Genomic DNA, 882 nt, shown 5'->3' with positions numbered 1-882 from the left:
TCTCATTAGACAATCTGTGTATCTTCTCCTCCTTCTCTTTATCTATAGATATAAAAGCTCTTCTCTCTTCTTGCTCCTCATTTTTCCTGTACTCAAACTCTGACTGACCTTTCTGCCTCAAAGAAAGTTTCCTTGTATTTACTGACTCCTCACCCTATGATGAGAACTTAAAAACCATCCACCTTTCTGTCAGTTATCACCACAACTGTCTTTATGTTCAAGTCACATAATCTACAGATAAAACTTTGCTTTATGTATTATCTTAATTGTGTCTTCCAAACTCAAAAAAGCAGTCAAATAAAAAAAATCCACAAGTCTTTGCAGTTATCATTACTTCAATCAGTGCTTTTGGAGTTGCTTTCAACCAGATTTTCTCATTATAATTCTCTGAGGGAAAGTTTTCTCTCAGGTCCCTGGAATTGACTCGAGATATTTTATTTGCACAAATGTCCTCTTTCTGTCCTTTCCACAAATAAAATGACCACATAAAAAAGAGAAGTAACTTACATAACTGTGAGCTATAAAGCAGAAGCCAATTTCCAAAATGGTTCATATTTTAATTCGGACTGATATGATGCTAATCATTTGATGTATTCAAATTATAGATCATTGAATAGATGTTACATGAAAAAAGTCACCAGAGGAGTGATTGTTCTTCCCATTGTTATTGTCATATGAGGGACATGAACTTGAGGTTGAGTTGATGGCTGTTCATTCTCCCATTGGAAGGCTAATGTCATAATTTCCTTTAATTTAGGCCAAAAGTAAAATAACTGCCAGTGAGGTAGAGTGGAAAACATGATGGGAAAGGAAGGGTCCAATGCAAAACGTCTGATTTCTATGAGAATAGAGAGCCATTGGAAAGAATGACTATTGCTTTAT

Source organism: Petaurus breviceps, unplaced genomic scaffold, assembly GCF_028583685.1.
Source record: "Petaurus breviceps papuanus isolate PSGF00001 unplaced genomic scaffold, PetGlider_PUasm1.0 139, whole genome shotgun sequence".
Classification (NCBI taxonomy): Eukaryota; Metazoa; Chordata; class Mammalia; order Diprotodontia; family Petauridae; genus Petaurus; species Petaurus breviceps.
This window is presented reverse-complemented; position numbering follows the sequence as displayed.